At 40.8% G+C, this 21,541-nt stretch overlaps 1 protein-coding gene and 1 pseudogene across 6 annotated transcripts in view; both read right to left on the bottom strand.

The window, feature by feature from the left end:
- ALG9 (ALG9 alpha-1,2-mannosyltransferase) overlaps positions 1-21,541 on the bottom strand; it is a 122,598-nt gene that overhangs the window by 65,176 nt on the left and 35,881 nt on the right. The window lies entirely within an intron of this gene.
- On the bottom strand, positions 15,261-16,440 carry LOC308258191 (heterogeneous nuclear ribonucleoprotein A1-like; annotated as a pseudogene). The gene is made up of 2 exons: positions 15,874-16,440; positions 15,261-15,655 (listed from the first exon to the last, which is right to left on the bottom strand). The product of its transcript is annotated as a heterogeneous nuclear ribonucleoprotein A1-like (transcript).

The raw sequence follows: 21,541 nt of genomic DNA on the forward strand, positions 1-21,541 counted from the left end.
TCAACACAGGGAAGCAGCCAAAATGCGGAGACAAAGAAATAGGTCACAAATGACAGAAATGGAGGAAAGCAAACTACTGGATATAGAGTTCAAAACCACGGTTATAAGGTTTTTCAAGAATCTTCTAGAAACTGCCGATAAATTTAGTGAGACCCTCAAGGATATGAAAAAGGACCAATTAGAAATTAAGCATACACTGACTGAAATAAAGAGTAATATACAGAGATCCAACAGCAGACTAGAGGACCCCCAAGAATCAAATCAAAGATTTGAAATACAAAGAAGCAAAACACACCCAACCGGAAAAGAAAAAAGAATCCAAAAATATGAAGATAGTGTAAGGAGCCTCTGGGACAACTTCAAGTGTACCAACATCCGAATTATGGGGATGCCAGAAGAAGAGAGAGCAAGATATTGAAAACCTATTTGAAGAAATAAAGACAGAAAACTTCCCCCACCTGGTGAAAGAAATAGACTTATAAGTCCAGGAAGCGCACAGAACCCCTAACAAGAGGAATCCAAAGAGGACCACACCAAGACACATCATAATTAAAATGCCAAGGGCAAAAGACAAAGAGAGAATATTAAAAGCAGCAAGAGAAAAACAGTTAGTTACCTACAAGGGAGCACCCATACGACTGTCAGCTGATTTCTCGGCAGAAACTATGCAGGCCAGAAGGGAGTGACAAGAAATATTCAAAGTGATGAACAGCAAGAACCTACAACCAAGATTACTCTACCCAGCAAAGCTATCATTCAGAGTTGAAGGTCAGATAAAGAGCTTCACAGACAAGAAAAAGCTAAAGGAGTTCATCACCACCAAACCAGGATTACATGAAATGCTGAAGGGTATTCTTTAAGAAGAGGAAGAAGAAGAAAAAGGTAAAGATAAAAATTATGAACAACAAAATGACATCAAATACATACCTACCAACAAGTGAATCTAAAAATCAAGTGAATAAAAAATCTGAAGAACAGAATGGACTGGTGAATATAATAGAATCAGGGACATAGAAAGGGAGTGGACTGACAATTCTCAGGGCGGGCGGTGTGAGGGGTGCGGGAAGAGATTGGACAAAAATCTTACACCTATGAATGAAGACAGTGGTGGGGGGTAAGGGCATGGGGTGGGGTGGGGAATCAGGTGGAGGGGAGCTATGGGGGGAAAAAAAAGAGGAACACCTGTAATAATCCGAACAATAAAGATTTATTTAAAAAAATTAAAAAATAATAAACATTTAAAAATAACATAAAATAATGAAACATTGATTGCTCGAAGGGACCCCTTCTTTCCTAGTAAGCTAAAGCAACCCCGCCCGGGCTCTCTCATGTTGCTTAAGTCCTTAGATTGGAGCCTAGACTTTCTTTGTTTCCATCACTCATTCATAGTCCCTGACACTATCATTGAAAGAACCCCAGGTCTTCCTGCTTGGTATGTAGGAACTTCTCTCCCCTTTTCTAGCCTTGTTAGAAGTCATTAAAAGCAAAGGAAATATTTATAATTTAAATAGTAAGTATGGTCTTCATGTGTTTTTTCTGTATGTTACTTGTGTTTTCTGCCTAAATAAAATTCTAGAAATTTCAGTATCCTCTAGGAAGGAACTTGCAAAGATTCAGAGCCAAGTTCAAACAGGAAATTCTCAGGAGTAACAGGTATCTTGTCAGTGACAGTAGACAAGCCTAGAGTAATAGTTCCCTATGGAAGGCAGTAGTATTCCAGATGTTTGTAATCAACACATTGGAGTGTTTCATTCTGTCTTTTGCCTCAATAATACTAAAATTTATAACACAGTTTGTTTCTACTTGTACTCATGAAATACCATGCCTAGACACAATCACAGCCTCCTTTTGTGCCCAGGCCTCATCTTCCCTCTGACAGAAAGCAAGGATTTTTGGCTCAAAAGAAAAACATCTTCCCCTTTCAGCAGGAAGCAGCTATAGAAGAGACCCTGTACCTCTTTTTCCCTGAAATAATTCAGTGCCAAAAATCCTTGAGGGGGAAATGATAAGACAGACCTCCAGAATGTTAGACCCCCCACCCCAGAGCAAGGATGACAGGCCAGGTAAAGAAACTCCTCCAGGGCAGAAAGTTCCAAATGCCTAGCAAGGGCAAAAGTGGAAAAAGAAGAACCTAGCCCCGAGACTAACCTAGCCTCCCCTAGCATATCACTAGCCAGGCAGTTTAGACACCTTGAACTTTTCCTCTCTAAAGATAACACCTAGGCCTCAGTTATATTTCAGCTCCAGGCCCCGAAAAGCAGCAAAACCAGACAAGTGATGCCAAGGCTGCCTCAGGACCAGCTTTTATCTCCCAAGTCACTCAGTAGGTTTCCTCAGTCTTGGGTGTCACATACAAATTCCACCCAGCATCTTAATCAAACATTGAATGTAATTAATGATTTGGCATGTGCTAAGAATTTTTCTCTACATCCTTTCTTAGCAGGAGACAGAGTTCTATCAAAACAGGGACGATCAACTGGATTGGGAACCTGTACTCTAGTCTATCTCACTTCAGTGTAGATGTAGCCCCCAATAATCAGTTTTTACCTATCCCCATAAACCATCGTATCTGACACAAAAGGGCAGTCCAGATAATCCCTCTCCTCATAACCCTCGATATCTCAACAGGTATCGGGACTGGCATACGAGGCTTAACCACTGCTCTACAATATTTTGAAATCCTGTCTCAGGACCTTCAAGAAAGCCCAGATGACATTGCCAAAAGCTTAGTTCAAATTCAGGATCAGAGAGATTCACTAGCAGCTGTAACCCTCCAAAATCAGAGAGGACTAGACCTTCTAATGGCAGAGAAAGGGTGTCTACGGCTCTTTCTGGAGGAAGAATGCTGTTTTTATGTCAACCTGTCTGGCCTAGTCAGGGATGCCACCCAAAAATTAACAGAAAGGACTACAAAGATTAGAGAACATCAATCAAATTCATGGGACTACTGGCTAAAAAATATAAATTGGTATACCTGGCTACTTCCCTTCATAGGACCATTAACATTCCTATTCCTCATCCTCATTTTTGGCCCATGTATTCTGCATCATTTTTCATCTTTCCTTCAGGATGGCTTTTGAGCCTTTACCAACCAGTCTCTCGGGGAAATCATGCTGCTGCAATCTCTAGCTCCAACCATGAGGAATCTGACTACAATCAAAGTCCATTCCCTTATGATCTTGATGTCTCCTCTCAGATGGAAGAAGTGATCTCCATCCCTATTTCATAAAACAGGTTGAATGTTAAGTCTGATCAAATAATCAAATATCTCCTCCCCTGGGAAACTGACCTTTAGATCATTTCACAACTGACATTCCCTTTCGCTTAGACCACATTCCATTTGCTAATAAGGGGAGTTAGCTTGACACATAGGCAGATAGGGCAGGGGTCCAGTGGAAAACAAAGGCAGGTAGAACATAGGCAGGGGCAGACACAACAGTTTGAACTAGCCTAACCACAGAAACCAACCATGCAGAAATAATAGAATGTTTTTGGATTCAGAGTGGGAAGTATATGAAACTGGGGAGGGTCTGCAACAATAAGGTGAACTGACACATAGGAAAAGGGCAAGTTCAGGTCCATTGCTGGGTAACAATATTTGAGGGAATCAATCAGGTGGTGACAGGGGTAGATACAGAGCAGGCTTGTAGCAAATATATGCCCCTAGATCACAAGGCTTCAGCACAAACCCATTATTGGACCCCCCCCCCCGCCCCCCGCCCAATGTGGGGAGTCTGAATCTGCTTGTAATAAATTTTCCACATTTTTGCTTAAATCTTCTGGTCCACAGTGCTCATTTTTGGCATCCTGAGACATAACCCCAAGGAAAAAACCTCGGCTCACCATTCCATTTATCACTGAGACCATTAACTTTCCCCTCTGGACTTGCTCAGGATCTGGACCCGCCCAGAGAATTCCCCGCCAAAAAAGCCCACCTAGAGTCCTTTAAAATCTGACTCCCCCTTCCCTGGGCGCTGATGCCATTTGGAAGCTCAGCCCACCTGGTTTCCAGATGATTTAAAAAATTTATAATTCTTTACCGCTTTTGGTGTCATGTGCTCCCCCTTCAGTGACCCTAACCGTTTCCAGAAAATACTTGTCTCTACCACAACTTACTATACCCTCCTGTAGGGCTGACTATATTTTTACCTAGGTATATTAACTCAGATGCACAGTTAAAAGTATTAAGTTGCTAAACTCTATTTTTATATGTTCACTGCTCATGGACACAAGTTCACAGCTAGCCTGTGAATATTTCATAATAGACTGTTATTTCCCTGAAAGATGGGGCAAAAATTGGGGGATAAGCCAAGAGTGGGAAAGGTTCAAGTGACAACCCATTAAAAACAAGAGCAAGCCGAAACCGGTTTGGCTCAGTGGATAGAGCGTCAGCCTGCAGACTGAAAGGTCCCAGGTTCAATTCCGGTCAAGGGCATGTACCTTGGTTGTGGGCACATCCCCAGTAGGGGGTGTGCAGAAGGCAGCTGATCGATGTTTCTCTCTCATCGATGTTTCTAACTCTCTATCCCTCTCCCTTCCTCTCTGTAAAAAATCAATAAAATATATTTAAAAAAAAAAAAGAGCAAAAGGGGACAAAAATAGTGATTTCTGATAGCCAGTGTCCTCCACTACTTGATGAGACATCTGCCTTAAAAGAGAAAAGAGTAAAAACTTTTATCTCCAGGGAGATATTCAATGCTGCTGCTCAAAAAGTATCAAAGCTGAACTATGCAGAAAAACTGCGTCAGAATGACAAGCTAAGCATTGAACTAGTGCAAAAGGCAAGGTGAAAGAAAGCTGGAAGCAGGGTCTCTGCAGGGAGTGACTCACCAACCTCCCTCTTTATAAAAGTCACTTCCTTTCATTAAAATGAGCTAAAGGGAGCTTGAGAAAGGCTGGAAGAAGGGATGTTTACTGTTCCATAGTTTGAATGAGAGGGAACCGCTTTGTAGGCTTATAATTTTATAGAACTGTAGAAAATTTGCCCACCCATTGTGGCTCAGTGGTTGAGCATCAATCTATGAACCAGGAGGTCACAGTTCAATTCCCCATCCCTTGAGGGGTTCCAGATTGGAGAGGGTGCAGGCTGGGCTGAGGGACACACCCCATCCCCCGTGCACGAATTTCATGCACCGGAGCTCTAGTATATCATAATACATGGTGTCTGTCGAAGAAAGCATAGAAAGGTTCCCCAACCAGGAACCATAAAGAGAATTAATATTTATATTATTACAATCACAATGGAGAGGCTAAAATTACCTTGCTCATGCCTCTGAAGTTTCTACCTAAAATTCAGCTAATGCTGTAAAACTACTTTAAGAGCAAAAGACAGAGAATATTAAAAGCAGCAAGAGAAAAACAGTTAGTTACCTACAAGGGAGTACCCATACGACTGTGTAGAGAGCGCCTGGGAAGGCACATGGGCATTCTTTAATTATTGTCAGCTGAACCCAGTGGCGTTGGCAAAGCCACGCCCGGGGAACACGCTTGGCCAAAAAGGCTGATGTGTTCTCAGCATTGACTCTTATCTTTGCCCAGGTGTAGGGAAGTGGGCTTTGATATGTAAATACACCAGGAATGCAAGAATGCAAATAATCTCCTTTGTCTTGACTTTTGGTGAAACTTCCTGGTATTTGGGGTTATAAAACAAACACGCTGCATCAGCTCTGGGTCACTGTTTCTCCCGCAGAAGAGGACAGCGGTCCCACCCGGTCCCAGCTTTTTCCTTCCATTTTGTGTCTTGTCTCTTTCTTTTATTTCTCAATCCCCAGCTCCTCTACTCAGGAACTGGACCCGCTCTCTAGCCATGCTGGACGTGGAAAAGAGAGAAATATTACACCTGGCACCCAACGTGGGGCTGCTGAGTACAGAGGCAAGAAGCGAGGGGGTTGCTCCAAGAAGTGTGCACACCACAGATTAAAGAAGTAAGGTAAGGAGCGGATTGTTGCAAGTTGTATTAACTGGGTGTAAAACATGGGTAATTCAGGGTCTCAGGAAAGAAATCTCTACTCTCAAATGCTTAAAATTATGCTCAAAGCTCAAGGGTGATCTGTTAAGTGTAGTCAGATTCTTGATTTCTTAAGTTTTGTTGATGAAACGTGGGAAAAGATTGGAAAGCAGTTGCGTGACCAATGCACAGCAGAAGGTCCAGAAAAGATTCCTATTCCTACGTTTACACTATGGCCGTTGATTCATGACTGTCTTGATCCAGTGCAGGAGAGTTTAAGAATGTCTAAGCAGGGTGTAGCCAAGGCTCTACAGCCTACAGTGGAGGAGTGCAAATCTCTAAGAATACCACCTCCCCCCTCTGCGTCTCCGCCACCTCCGCCCGCTGTTCCTGCGACTGTAGTTAAGATCCCACCTGACAAAGATTTACCTCCTAAATATGAGCAGGAGCTAGAGTTTGAGGCAGAGCGGGACAAGCATCACTGTGAGCGATAAGAAAGGTTTTGCTCGCAGCTGCCCAGCCTTTATGGCTGGATGCAGGCGCTTGGCCAAAAGTGACTTCATATTTCATTTTGTTGGAGGATCAAACTACTTGTATTAGACTGAACCAAGTAGAAAGAATTAAAGGAATTTCTCTGTAACTGCCAATGATTCTTTATCTTAAAAAATCTTTTTCTTTCCTTAAAAAATAAAAATAAAAATAAATAAAAATTGAAATAATAATGAAAATAAAAACAGTAGACACCAGACCATCACTGAATTTTCCCCCAAAGCAAGAAGGAGGTGAGGGAAGGGAGACACGTGGTGATCCAATATGGACTCCCACTCCCCGAGAAAGCCATTTTAAAAGGTCTCATCTTCGCCATGCTTAAAGATGGCAGATTTGACCTGGGAAAAAATAAAAGCTTCTGAGCCAGGCCTATCTGCTGGAAACTTAAAAACTTTGAAGTTTACTAAATCAAATGATGAAAACTTATATCTAAATATACTGAAATGATATAATACTGAAATGATCTGAGTATGCCTTGTATGAAGTCTAGAGGATACAATTTAATCTATTAATTAAATATGCCTTGTATTTTATTTGAAATGTATCTTTAAAAATGTAAAAGTATTATTGATTTGTAAAACGCTAAGTATTTAACTTGCTACCTAAAATTTGAAGCTCTAGAAGTTTAGGGTTCACGTTAAATTGGGAGAAATTGTGGTAACTAAATGCCTAGAGCAGGGGTCCTCAAACTTTTTAAACAGGGGGCCAGTTCACTGTCCCTCAGACCGTTGGAGGGCCAGACTATAGTTTAAAAAAACAACTATGAACAAATTCCTATGTGCACTGCGGGCCCGGGACGAGTCGGCTGCTAAGCAGGACAGGCACGCACCCGGTGGGCCGGGTAAATGTCCTCGGCGGGCCGCATGTGGCCCGCGGGCCATAGTTTGAGGACCCCTGGCCTAGAGTATAGAAATTTATTCTTGAGAAAATAATTTTTGTGTTTTCTCTGATAATTAGGAATTCAAAATGTTACTTATTGGTCTAATTAAAAAATAGGATTAATTCTGTGATCCAGTTTAAATTTAATTTATATTCTTTAAGGTAATTTAAGTATATAATCTTTAAATCATATATATAAATATTTGATCTTTCCAAGTTTATTTCAAGACTTTGAGAATAATTTTTGGACATTTCATGGGCCCTGAAATGTTTTTCAAAAGTCTGTTCTCAAATATTTTTTAATTAAACCGATTGAAAAAAATTGATTAAAATCACATGGAAAGCTTTATCAAATAAAAATTGATAATTGTATTTTACTTATATACATATATTAAATGTTATGAAGGTTTTGGCCTCTAAGAAGGGCAAAATAAAGTAACAATATATTTCTTAAATACAGCCAAATTTTTCAACAGAATTTCAAGAAAGACAAAAGCCCCAAGCAGCCTGCATTTTGAATGGGCTGGGGGTGGGGCAGCATTTGTGCTTTGTGAATCAGACCTATAAGTATTAAATTTGCTTGCTTTGCTTTTTTAATAAAAATACCTACTTAAATTACTTTATAAATTAGCTTTTTAAAATATAATCAAGGTCCCATATAAATTAAGTTACATGAGAAGCCAATGTTTTTATAAGTAATTGAATCCAAGTAAAATCTAAGAACAGATTAGAAGCCACTATGAGGACTGCCTGGCTTGGCAGCCGCCATGTTGGCCTCATGGCTTGCAGCTCCCATGGGGGCCGCCATCTTGAAACAGCAAAGGCCAACCCCTCCCTTTGAATAAGCCAATGTCTTTATAAGCAATTTGATTAAGTCTTCTAAGAAAGTTACTGAGACCTCCCATGATCCCTCTGTATATGCAAATAAGCTTCAGGGGATACTTTTTAAAAATAAAATTCTAGCTTAATAAAAAGGAGAAATTTAAAAATTTTGAAATCTCTTTCACTGATATTTACAGTGTAAACTAAGATTGTTGTTAAAGTATTAAATCTGACAGTAAATTAGTAGTCAACTTTAACGTAAAAGTGCTTGTGATATGGCTACTCGGATGTATGACCTAGTACTTATTATTGGTGTAAAGAAAGACAAAGATTCTTAAGTGAAACTCTCTGTAGCCTGAAAATAATTCTGGAAGGAAATAAAGAAGTTTCCTTCAAATGTCATAAGGATTGTAATTGAAAGTAAATATATTTGGCCTGATAAACTAAAGTAAATAATTTGTGTTTTTGCCTCCCTAATAAATTTTATGTAAAGTTAAAGACTAACTGCAGAAACTTAATGTCATTTACTGTCCATAACCTAGGACAAATAAAGTTAAAGTTAATAAGTAAATTAACCTTATTTCAGACTAACTTAAATTGGCTAATTGAAATAAGCGAATATTCATAAAAACTTAATTGTACTGGACAAAAAAAAACTGTTCCTGAAGTATTAACAAAAAATTTTTTTATTGATGGTTCATCTCATAGTAAAATTGCTTAACATGCAATGAATCCAAAGCAGTCATATTTCTGTGCAAAAATTAAAATTACCTCAGGCATTAACCATGTTTACAAATGGATCCAGTTCTGGAAAGGCTGGATCTACTGCATCAGGGGACCAAAGTTCCTTCAAACCCCTTATATTTCAGTAGAAATACAAGCTCTTATTTATGCCTTAACAGATTTTGCTACGGAGCCCATCAACCTATAGTGATAGTGCTTATGTGGTAAGTATGGCCAAAATTATTAAAACAGCTACACTAATTTGGAGGAACTTTTCATTTATTTTTCAGACTTCAAAATGTTATTTGAGAACGACAATTTCCATGTTTTATTGGAAGCAATGTCCTCAGTGTGTTATCCACCTCCCTGTGCCAACTTTAGTGGTAAATCCCTGAGGACTTAAACCTAATCAAATCTGGCAAAATGGATGTCACTCAATAGTGGAAAGAGCCAATCGTACTCTTAAAATCAATTACTAAAACAAAAAGGGGGAGATGGATGTTATGTGTCACCTCAAAACAAACTCAGTCCTACTCTTTGTACTTTAAATTTTTTGAATTGTGATGCACAGGGTCATACAGCAGCCGAAGGCCATCAGGTCTCCTGTACAATAGTCTCCACCGAGTTAGTTAGGTGGAAGGAAGCACAAACCAGACAAGAGTTTTATCAGATTCAGTAATAATGTGGGGAAGCGGTTGTGTTTTGTATCTTTCCAGAGGAGCAGTGCAGCCAATTTGGGTGCCAGAGCGTTAGTGCCTCACCACAATAGACGCAGAGAAGCTCCTTGTCCCTTCACTCATGAGAGCAAAGTGGAAGAAGAAGAAAACTGAAAGCTATGCAAGGGACTGAGGTGCCAACATGGGGTCAGCTGAAGAAGTTAACGAATGAAGCGCAGCAGATTGTGGAAAAGCAAGAAGTGGAAGCTACTTCTTCAACCATATCTTTGCCTATGCTAGCATTGGTTAGCTGCCAGTCTTCTGCAAAGTCTTGCGCAGCCAAGTCCGAGGACTCTGAGTAAATATACACCAGCAGCAAAAGAAACTTTCATTTAGTAACTAAAAATGTTAACATGTCTGTAGTTTTGATTTCTCTCTTATTGCTGTGTTGCATTGGCATTGTTTTGTTATTATTTTAATAGCCAGAGTTTTGCTCTTGATGTTCAAGTTTTAAAATGATAACATTTAAGTAGTTTGGTGTTTGCAATTGTTTTATTATCAGAGCTTTGTTCTTGATGTTTAAATTTTACTTTCATTATAGTAGCTTAAAAACAAAAAAGGGTGAGATGTAGAGAGCGCCTGGGAAGGCACATGGGCATTCTTTAATTATTGTCAGCTGAACCCAATGGCGTTGGCAAAGCCACGCCCGGGGAACACGCTTGGCCAAAAAGGCTGATGTGTTCTCAGCATTGACTCTTATCTTTGCCCAGGTGTAGAGAAGTGGGCTTTGATATGTAAATACACCAGGAATGCAAGAATGCAAATAATCTCCTTTGTCTTGACTTTTGGTGAAACTTCCTGGTATTTGGGGTTATAAAACAAACACGCTGCATCAGCTCTGGGTCACTGTTTCTCCCTCAGAAGAGGACAGCGGTCCCACCCGGTCCCAGCTTTTTCCTTCCATTTTGTGTCTTGTCTCTTTCTTTCTTTTATTTCTCAATCCCCAGCTCCTCTACTCAGGAACTGGACCCACTCTCTAGCCATGCTGGATGCGGAAAATAAAGAAATATTACACGACTGTCAGCTGATTTCTCAACAGAAACTATGCAGGCCAGAAGGGAGTGACAAGAAATATTCAAAGTGATGAATAGCAAGAACCTACAACTAAGATTACTCTACCCAGCAAATCTATCATTTAGAATTGAAGGTCAGATAAAGAGCTTCACAGATAAAAAAAAAAGCTAAAGGAGTTCATCACCACCAAACCAGGATTACATGAAATGCTGAAGGGTATTCTTTAAGAAGGGGAAGAAGAAGAAAAAGGTAAAGATAAAAATTATGAACAACAAAGAGACAACAAATACATATCAACAAGTGATTCTAAAAATCAAGTGAATAAAAAATTTGATGAACAGAATAAACTGGTGAATATAATAGAATCAGGGGCATAGAAAGGGAGTGGACTGACAATTCTCGGGGGCAAGGGTGTGTAGGGGGTGAGGGAAGAGACTGGAAAAAAATCGTACACCTATGGACGAGGACAGTGGGGGTTAAGGGCATGGGGTGGGGTGGGAAGCAGGTAGAGGGGAGCTATGGAGGAAAAAAGAGAAACAACTGTAATAATCTGAACAATAAGGATTTATTAATAAAAAAGAAGTATTTATAGGCTTATGTTCTTATATATAAAATAAATAGCACTAAGGGATATATGCAAAAAACTATCAGCATTTTAATTTTCAGATAAGAAATGGTATGCCTATCATAGCTAATGAAGAACTCAGAGCAGGAGACTATTATAAAATAGTCAAAATAATGCCAAATAGTGACAAACATGTACGTAAAGTAAAAGAGCTGGCATTTCCAAGACAAAAGACATACTATCTCACTAATAATAGTACAACATCAAAACCATCTATTAAAAGATAAGTCTTTGCTCTAGCTGGTTTGGCTTAATGCATAGAGCATCGGCCTGTGGAGTGAAGGGTCCTGGGTTCAATTCCAGTAAAGGGAACATGCCAGGGTTGTGGGCTCCATCCCCAGTAGGGGGCAAGCAGGAGGCAGCTGATCAATGATTCTATCTCATCACTGATGTTTCTATCTCTCTCTCCCTCTCCCTCTCCCTTCCTCTCTGAAATCAATAAAAATATATTAATAAATAAATAAATAAAATATAAGTCTTTGATATTTGCCAAATGGATTCACCAATTATAACAAAATTAGCTGATAATCGATTGTAAAATACTTTTGGATTTAAACGTACTTATACCTTCGTTATTCTTATTTGGCATCAAGAAAATCCCAAGCTAGTATACCACAACAGGTCTAACCAAAATAGTTTTAGGACATTAATCTAATAAATACTCCAGAATTTGTCCACTCATTTATTCATTCACTCATGACAAATCTTCATTGAAGGCCTATAATACACAAAGACTGCCTACTCCTAAGATGAAAGAAGTATTCTCTCTACAGGCCTGCTAAAGCAAAAAGAAGTTAGTGCTCTTTAAAAATCAAGAAATCAACCCCTGCCCCCGCCCCCAAATATCAAATTCAAAGAAGGCATAAAAGCATAAGAATTCTACGATCAAGGAACAACCCCTAGGTCAAATATATAGTAACAGACAGAAACTAGAATTTTGGTGGTGAGCATGCAATAAAGTATACAGATAGCAAATTATAATGTTGTACACTTGAAATTTATATACTACTCCTAACCAATATTACCTAAATTAAAATAAATAAATAACTCCACTTCTGGCTGATGCGCAGAATGACAATTCCCACTGTCCCAACAAAGTTTTTTCTATCACTGTGAAAGAGATCAGTTCTTGTATATTCAAGACAGCAAAATCTGAACTGAAGCTATCCCAGGTTCATCAAAGCAGCCGAACAGAGCCCCAAGGATTCTTCCCAGTAAAATGTTGGCCGAAATGAAAAACAGACGCTAATGTTCAAGGAAAGACTAGCCATTGCTCTACTGGATCCCCAAAACCTACCCCAGGGGTCGCTGACCCACACATTGTTAAACTAGAAACATAAGTTTAAATCACAGTTTATTCTTTCTTTCCTGCTCTTCCTAGCAACCTGCTTATTTCTAGATTTATAAACCGCATCAATCTAAAAGACTATAAAAAATAAGTAACATTTGGGGCAAAGGGAAGATGGCAGAATCTAACTGGAACTGAACTAAATTGGAAAATATTAACCTTGAAATACCAGCTGAAGACTGGCTGAACAGGAGACTTTTAAACAAGGAAGAGCAGAAACCACTTCAAGACTGGTATGACGGGCTAGGTTGCAAGAGGTGCTGGCCCAGCTCTCAGGAGCCACTAGCTAAGGGTGCGGAGGGTTCCCCCAGAGAGAAGAGAGGCCTGGACTCTAGGCAATGCTCCCCAACCCAGACAACTCGAGCAGGCAACAGCCCCTCACAGCAACCAGCTGCAGGGCCTCCAGGAGCAAAAGGGCTGAACCACCTGGAGACAACGCCACTTTTTTAAAAGGGATGGTGCACAAGATTTTCGTTCCCACTCTCCCGAGGTGTTGGCAGAGGGATGTGGTGCAGACTGGAATCGCCTGAGGAGAGACAGGATGGAGAGACTTGGGGAGAGTCCCGGGGGGAGTGACTGCCGGGATACCTATGCTGAGATGTCACAGTAGCCATTTTTCCTGAGAGGCGCAAGCCCCTCACAACAGCAGAAGCCTGGGGAAAGGCAAATATCCTGCCCCTCGGGATACAGTGTGCCCCACCTGATGGAATCTAGCACATTCCACCCTGCATCCCGACCCCACTAAGGAGGCAGCAGTGTCAGCGAGCAGTGTCTTAGGAAGAGTCAGTGGCTGGCTTTGGGGTGGGGATATTACCCCACATTCCCAGGAACCTGGATGGCTCTTCCATGTCACGGAAGGGCTGATAGAAACTCCTGGCTTCCAGCAGACCTGCCAAGAGGGACTCTGTATGGCTGAGGTCAGGGAAATAGTTCAAGAATACACCCACCATCTTTGTGGAAGTCTGAAGGGTTGCTGATCCACCTTAGTGCCCTGTGCTCTTAAAACAAAAACAAAAATAAAAAACCACCCTAGAAGCTCAGCTTGATCCCTCCTGTGGACAGCCAAGCCCAGTGGAGGCAGCTACAAGTTGGATCACTTGAAAATTCGAACAGGGCACCAAGAGCTAAACTTGGACAGCTTCTGAAATTGGCTAGCACAAAAATACCTCCCAGGAGGCCGGAAATCAGCATACAAAACAGTTAGCCTTAGACAACATGAGAGCAGAATTCAAAGGGAAATTCTAGCAGGCACTAAATCTGCTGACATGAACTTCACTTGGTTGTTTTTTTGGTGTGTTTTTTACTTTCCCCCTCCTTTATTTTTTTCTTTTTTATTGCTTTGATATTATTTTTTTTCTTGTTTCTCTTGTCTCTTTCATATCTCTTAATTGTTCTATTCCTTTTCTTTTTTTTTTTTTAAAGACACATTTATTCAGCATCATGATCAGACTATTACATTTAGCAATCAATAGCATGGGTGCAAAAAAAAAAACACCTACATTAAAACCCTTGGTTGGAATGTTTTAGAACAGAAAATAAAATAACCTGTTATACAATTAGTCACAAATACAGTCCTCGAGTCTTTTTTGCCCATTCACATGAGTATTGCCTAACACAGCCGTGGGCAAACTACGGCCTGCGGGCCGGATCCGGCCCGTTCGGCTGTTCTATCCGGCCCGCGGAGCCGAAAGAGCGGAGGGTTCTCTTGCTCTCCCCTCCGCTCCTTCACCAGCAGCAGTGTTAACACAGCAACGTCGGGAAACACGGCCACAGCTCCTTCTTCTGAGTGGGCGGATTTATATCCGCCCATTCAGTAGAAGGAACAACCTCTCAATCTTCCAGAGGCTCCTTGTAATGCCCGTGGACGCATCCCCCGACATCACCCTGGGAATGCGTAGACACGTTATCGTGGTGAAGTAGGGAGACACGCCCCTGGAGAGCACAGTATCAGAGCATTAGCTAAAAAGGAGACCAACAACACTGTTCCCACTGAAGTTGATGTTTTAAAGACCAAAAACCTTTCAACCCAGTCTACATTGCCATCTACATCTACGTCCCGGGCATAATTTGGAAGTTGCACTAAAGAAAATGTTTAATTTACTGTTTACACATTTTGTTCTTTTCTATTTGTTTTAGTTTTAAATTATTTTATTATATTTAAGTTTAATTTGAAAGGCTTTTGTACGTTTCCTTTGTTAGGCAATTTTATTTTGCCTTTGCCATCTTCAATATAAGGTATGTTATTGTGCTATGATTCCTCCATTTTTTGAAGTTTCAAATTATAATAATTAGTGTTTACATTCTCCTTGTTAAAATGTTTGAAATGAATAAAACTATTGAAATTAAAAAAAAAAAGACCGTACCCTTTTATGTAATGATGTTTACTTTGAATTTATATTAGTTCACACAAACACTCCATCCATGCTTTTGTTCCAGCCCTCTGGTCCAGTTTAAGAACCCATTGTGGCCCTCGAGTCAAAAAGTTTGCCCACCCCTGGCCTAACACATGTCTTCTTTGTAGCAGCTAGGCCCTGCCACCACTGTGCTTGGCTGAGTTCACAAATCTGTTGTAACCTGTAGCTTCCCTGTCACTTCTCTGGCTCTCCTCTCCTGCTAAGCTTTGTTTCCTGGCAGTAATTAAAACCTTCTGCCACTTCCATAGCTACTGCTGCTGCTGGAACTGCCATAGCCACCTTGGTTTTGTGATTTAGCAAAGTATTGACCACCACCACCATAAGGGCCAGAGCTTCTGCCTCCAAAGATTCCTCCTTTCATAGGCCCAAAATTTTAAGATTGATTGTTGTCATTGCCAAAATCATTGTAGCTTCCACCACCTCCAAAATTGCTTCCATCATTACCAAATCCATTATAGCCATCCCCACTGCCACCATATCCACCGCCACCACGCTGCCACCAAAGGCACCTCGACCACTGAAGTTTCCTCCATGACCAAAGTTGTCATTTCCACCAAAACTACCTCCACGACCACCTCCGAAGTTTCCAGAACCACTTGACCTCTTTGGCTGGATGAAGCACTAGCCCAGTGGTCGGCAAACTCATTCGTCAACAGAGCCAAATATCAACAGTACAATTGAAATTTCTTTTGAGAGCCAAATTTTTTAAACTTAAACTTCTTCTAATGCCACTTCTTCGAAATAAGACTCGCCCAGGCCATGGTATTTTGTGGAAGAGCCACACTCAAGGGGCCAAAGAGCCGCGTGTGGCTCACGAGCCGCAGTTTGCCAACCACGGCACTAGCCATCTCTTGCTTAGATAAGGCTTTCCTTACTTCACAGTTGTGGCCATTAACAGTATGGCATTTCTGAATAACAATCTTGTCTACAGAGTCATGGTAATCAAAGATTACAAAAGCAAAGCCCCTCTTTTTGCCACTGCCTTGGTCAGTCATTATTTCAATCACTTCTATTTTCCCATAGTGTTCAAAATAATCTCTTAGGTGATGTTCTTCAGTGTCTTCTTTAATACCACCGACAAAAATCTTTTTCACAGTTAAGTGGGCACCAGGTCTTTGAGAATCTTCTCTTGAGACAGCCCTCTTTGGTTCCACAACTCTCCCATCCGCCTTGTGTGGCCTTGCATTCATGGCTGCATACAACTCCTCCACAGTGGCATAGGTGACAAACCCAAAGCCTCTGGAGCGCTTGGAGTTTGGATCTCTCATCACCACACAGTCTGTGAGCGTTCCCCATTGCTCAAAATGGTTCCTCAGACTCTCATCGGTTGTTTCAAAGCTCAAACCTCCGATAAAGAGCTTCCGCAACTGCTCCGGCTCTTTGGGAGACTCAGACTTAGACATGATGACTGCAACAGGGGAAATTCCAACGATGCTTACTCCGCAGCGTTCACCAGCAGAAAGGTTCTATTCCTTTTCTTACTTTTTTATAAGTAGGAAAAAACACTTAAGTGGAGCAACAAAGAGGAAAAACACTTAAAAGTCCTGAGGAGAGTTTAAGGAAAACATAGGATAACATGAAATGGAACAACAACAGCATCATAGCAGTTGCAGAGAGAAAAAAAAGTGAGCAAAAGATAGAGAACCTGTTTGAAGAAATAATGACAGAAAACTTCCCTAAACTGGTAAAGGAAAAAGTCACACAAGTTCAAAAGACAGACAGTCCCAATCAAAATGAACACAAAGAGGCCCACATCAAGACACATCATAATTAAAATGGCAAACGTTAAAGACAAAGAAAGAATCTTGAGAGCAGCAAGAGATGTAGAATGTCAGTTACCTATAAAGGAGCTCCCATAAGGCTGTTAGCTGATTTCTCAACAGAAACACTAAAGGCCAAAAGGGAATGGTATGAGGTTTTCAGAGTAATGAAAAGCAAGGATCTAAACCAAGACTATCCTATCCAGCAAGGCTATCATTAAAAATTGAAGGTGAAATAAAGAACTTCCCAGACAAAAACCAGCTAATGGAGTTTATTATACCAATCCAGCATTGCAAGAAATGCTAAAAGGACTGGTGTAAGTAGAAGAAATAGAGAGAGAAAAACATAGGTATAAAGAATAAAAATGATCACTGATAAGGGTTTAATCACCAACATTTACAAGGAACTCATACAACTCAACAAAAGGAAGATAAACAATCCAATCAAGAAATGGGCAACAGACCTAAATAGAAACTTTGTGAAAGAAGACAGAAGGAAGGCCAAGAGACATATGAAAACCTGCTCAAAGTCACTAATTATCCGAGAGATGCAAATCAAAACGACAAGGCGGTACCATCTCACACCTGTCAGAATGGCTATCATCAACAAATCAATAAATGACAAATGTTGGTGAGGATGCGGAGAAAAGGGAACCCTGGTGCACTGCTGGTGGGAATGCAGATTGGTGCAGCCACTGTGGAGAACAGTATGGAGTTTCCTCAAAAAACTAAAAATGGAACTCCCATTTGACCCAGTAATACCACTTCTAGGAATATATCCCAAGAAGCTAGAAACATCAATCAGCAAGGATATATGCACCCCTATGTTCATGGCAGCACAATTTACCATAGCTAAGATTTGGTAACAGCCTAAGTGCCCATCAGCAGATGAGTGGATTAAAAAACTGTGGTACATCTACACAATGGAATACTACGCTGCGCTAAAAAAGAAGGAATTCCTACCATTTGCAACAACATGGATGGAACTGGAGAGCATTATGCTACGTGAAATAAGCCAGTCAGAGAAAGATAAGTATCACATGATCTCACTCATTTGTGGAATATAATGAACAACATAAACTGATGAACAAAAACAGTTCCAGAGACAGAGAAACATCAATCAGACAATCAAACCTCGGAGGGAAGGTAGGGAACGGTGGGGGTAAGGGAGAGAAATCAACCAAAGGACTTGTATGCATGCATATGGGCCTAACCAATGGACACAGACAACAGGGGGGTGAGGGCATGAGTGGGGAGGATGGGAGGGTAATGGGGGAAGAGGGACATATGTAACACCTTAATCAATAAAGAAATTTAAAAAAAGAATAAAAATGGCAGTAAATAAGCACTTATCATTAATAACCTTAAATGTAAAAGGATTAAATGCTCCAATCAAAAGACAGGGGAGCTGGAGGGATAAGAAAACATGACCCATATTTATGATGTCCACAAGAAACTCACCTCAGAACAAAAGACTCCCACAGGTTAAAAGTGAAGGGATGGGGAAAAAATGTCCTAGAAAATGGAAACGAAAAAAAAGTTGGGGTAGCAATACTCATATCTGACTAAATAAACTTCAAAACAAAGGCCATAACAAGAGATAAAGAACATCACTAACATAATACTAAAAGGATTGATACAACAAGAAGATATAACCCTGGAAAACATATATGCACCCAATATAGGAGTACCTAAATATTTTCAAAAACTCCTAGAGGACTTTAAGGGAGAGATAGATAGCAATACAATCATAGTAGAGAACATTAACACTCCACTGACATACAGATAGATCTCCCAGACAAAAAATCAACAAGGAAACAGCAACCTTAAGTGACACACTAGATGAGATGGATTTAATTGATATATACAGAATATTTCATTCCAACGCTGCAGAATATACATTCCTCTCAAGTACACATGTGTCACTCTCAAAAACAGACCATATATTAGGACACAAAACAAGCTTCTACAAGTTCAAGAAGACCGAAATCATATCAAGTATCTTCTCAGATCATAACAACATGAAGCTAAAAATCAATTACAATAAAAAAAAACCTCAAAAACATGGAAACACATAGAGGCTAACTATTATATTATTAAACAATGAATGAGTTACCAAAGAGATCAAGGAAGAAATAAAAAAACTTCCTGGAAACAAATAAAAATAAACACACAACACAAAATCAAGGAGACACAGCAAAAGCAGTCCTGAGAGGGAAGTTCAAACTATTACAGGCCTACCTCAAGAAACAAGAAAAAGCTCAAGTAAATGACCTAATGCTATAACTAAAATAATTGGGGGAAAAAAAACGAGAAAAGCCCAGAGGAAGTAAAAGGAAGGAAATAATAAGATCAAAGCAGAAATAAACGACATACAGATTTAAAAACAATATAAAAGATTGATGAAACCAAGAGCTAGTTTTAAGAAAAGATAAACAAGGTTGATGAACCTTTAGCCAGATCCATCAAGAAACAGAGAGCAGACCAAATTAAAAAAAAAAACAGATATGAAAGAGGCAAAGAAGCAACTGACACCACAGAAATACAAAGGATTTTGTAAGAAAATACTATGAATATCTCTATGCTAACAAACTGGACAACCTGGGAAAAATGGACAAATTCCTGGAAACATACTACCGTGTTTCCCCGAAAATAAAACATCCTCCGAAAATAAGACATACTTACAGGTTCCCTTCTGAGTGAAATATAAGGCATCCCCCAAAAATAAGGCCCCCAGGCTCTGTCTCAAAATGAAAATTAATTTACCGTAAACTGGTCGCTAGGGCCACCCCGACTGGCGTCTAGCAACCAGTGACGTTACGCGGATCCTGACGTCACTGCTGTGTGGAGGCGGAGCGGAGGTCGGAGTGAGCGGTGAGCGCGGGGCGGGAGAGAGGAGGAGACTTTCGCAGATGTGTGCAGAAGAACAGGAGGATTAGAGCGGACGGGACGCAGCAAAGGTGGTGAGTGCTGGTCTGTCTCTGGTGACACTACCTGATGCTCGCGGCCGCCTTCATGATGACTGAAGGTTATCAGTCAGTGGTAGACCCTGCTCCAGCCCAGATCCAGGCCCCAGCAAGCCCAGTGACAGTCCCCAGGCAGGCCCCAGGGGGTAAATGTCTGATAAAGGGGTAGGGGGGATGTCTGGTGAAGGTGTTCAGTGGCACAGGGGTGGGGGGAGGGGGATCACTTAAAATGACACAGGAGGATCAGAGGGGGCAATCAAAATGACACAGGAGGATCAGAGGAGACAATCAAAATGACACAGGAGGATCAGAGGGGACAATCAAAATGACACAGGAGGATCAAAAGGGGTTACTAAAATGGTAATCCCCCCTCTGATTCTCCTGTGCCATTTTGATTCCCCCCTCTGATCCCCCGTGTCATTTTGAGTGATCCCCCTCCCCCCACCTTGATACCCCAATTCCTTTTTTTTTTACCCCTACAAATGAGCGCAAAAAGAAAAAGCTACTCCGTGGAGTACAAGAAAGGAATCGTGGAAGACTCTTGGGGCCAAAATCTTACTGCTTTCTGCAAAGAGGAGATGTTGAGTATCCGATTGGTCCGAAAATGGCGAACAGAGTATGGTAACCTCATTGAACAAGTGGACAAGGGAAATGCTAAAAAGCGCAAGTGTGGATCAGGTCGGCAACCATTATTTTCCGAGCTGGAAGACCTGATCTGTGAATGGGTTGTTGACAGGAGAGCAAAGGCTTTGGTTGTGAATAGGGCTCAGATTCAAGAATTTGCCCTTGCAATGGCACCACAGTTTGACATAGCCCCCGAAGACTTCAAAGCATCACAACACTGGCTGGATAATTTCCTTCAGCGAAGTGAACTATCTTTAAGAAGATCTACAACATTGTTTAGGTTGGAAGATACTCAAGTTATTAAGTGAGCACTTGCATTCAAGTCCTTTATTGATGATGCTGACTTCTCTAAATACAATCTTTCCAACATGATTGCTATGGATGAAACTGCAGTGTTTATGGGCCAATCATCTCAAACAACAATTGAACAGCGGGGTGCCTCCTTAGCGTACATTCCCTCCACTGCTTACGAAAGTGCACGTGTTTCCTGTATTTTGGCAGTTCGTCTGGATGGCACCAAAATCCCACCTTTAATTATTTCTAAGGGCAAGAAGGAAAAGATTGAACGTGTTTTGGGCGTTTTTATTCTTGAAACTGAAAAAGCCTGGGCCACACAAGCAGTTATAAGGAAGTGGGTCGATTTAATGCTGCCCCTTGTTATGCGAGGGAGCCAAAGAGGTCTGCTAGTCTGGGATGCAGCCAGCACTCACCGCGCTAAAGACATGAAGACATTTCTTCACGAAAGAAAAATAGATCAGATAATGATGCCCGCAGGAATGACGGCCTATCTCCAGACTCTTGATATTGCAATAAACAAGCCATTCAAAGACAATTTGCGCATGGAAATTAATGACTACATTGAAAATAGAATGGAGAGAAATCAGCGTGGAAACTTTGTGAAACCTAAACTGCAAGAAGTTGTGACTTGGGTGAAGAATTCATGGGAGAAAATCACTGACAGTTGCATTGCAAATGCACTGCGAGCAGGCTACCTTGACAAGAAATACTCATTTAAAGACAGTGCTATTGCTAAACATGAGAGATTTGGTCCACTGATTCTGAAAGAAATGGAGTCACAAGAAATTCACCAGGAAATTCAGGAATTGGATTGTTATGATGATGTTCCAGAAGATGATGCCATGATTGTCATTGAA

This window comes from Plecotus auritus (genome assembly GCF_963455305.1).
Source record: "Plecotus auritus genome assembly, chromosome: 9".
NCBI lineage: Eukaryota > Metazoa > Chordata > Mammalia > Chiroptera > Vespertilionidae > Plecotus > Plecotus auritus.